This window comes from Vigna radiata, chromosome 9, assembly GCF_000741045.1.
Source record: "Vigna radiata var. radiata cultivar VC1973A chromosome 9, Vradiata_ver6, whole genome shotgun sequence".
Taxonomy (NCBI): domain Eukaryota; kingdom Viridiplantae; phylum Streptophyta; class Magnoliopsida; order Fabales; family Fabaceae; genus Vigna; species Vigna radiata.
This window is the reverse complement of record NC_028359.1, coordinates 17,807,204-17,808,119: the sequence shown is the minus strand read 5'-3', so window position 1 is coordinate 17,808,119 and position 916 is coordinate 17,807,204.

Genomic DNA, 916 nt, shown 5'->3' with positions numbered 1-916 from the left:
GATTTGTCCACTTTGTATTGAGTTCGATTTCGACACCATTGCAGCTTGTTTTCGTTTAATTGTTTTATTGATCTACTCTAAAGCATATCATATGTTCCTTTTGTGTGCCATCCTGCCTTTCCAGCCCTTAATTTCTTGATTTACATTGTTTGGAAATTTTGTACACAACCTGTTTGCTAAAATGCCAAAGTGCAACCTGGTTTGGAAAGAAAAACTGATGTAGTAACGTGTTTTGTGCTAACTGTGTTTACTGGTTTGTTTGGCTTGTTGTGACATTATGGTGCAGTTTTAACTATCTAGATTGTTTCTCCAAAGGGGTAGCATCTTAAGGAGTGGAAGACTTGTTAAAGTTGCCACAAGCTTGGACTCCAAGAGAACTTGAACATTGTTGTTCCAGCCCTTTTTTCAGTAGCAAAACATACCAAAAAATTTGGCATTCCAGCAATATGAAACATCAGCCACACTTGGTTGTTTATTTGCAAACACTTTTACTTGTACTATTGGCTTAGTATCACGAAACCTTTGTTGTTAATTGTTTTTCCTTTTTGAAACTTGTGTGACTTGGGAAAATTATTTCCAAGCAATTCCAAGTCCTCCATTAAACATTGTAATAGTTTAGTTGCGCATCTTTGGGTGAAAGTGTGTCAAGTGGCTCTAAGTGTCACTTGCATTTTCACTTAGGGTCATGCCTCCTTCTTCCTTTTCATTTGCATTCTTTCTTTAATTTTGCTTGTTGTTATTTCTGTTTTACGTCTCCGTGATACCTAGGTGCGCTATCATATAGATAAACCTTCGTTTGGTTTCTAGGTGCATAGCATTCTTATATTCAAAAAGTTTTTGAAAGACTTCTACAGTGAAACTTGTTGGTATCGGAGGGGGTATTTTTCGAAGAGTATAACGCAGCGGAATAAAACTT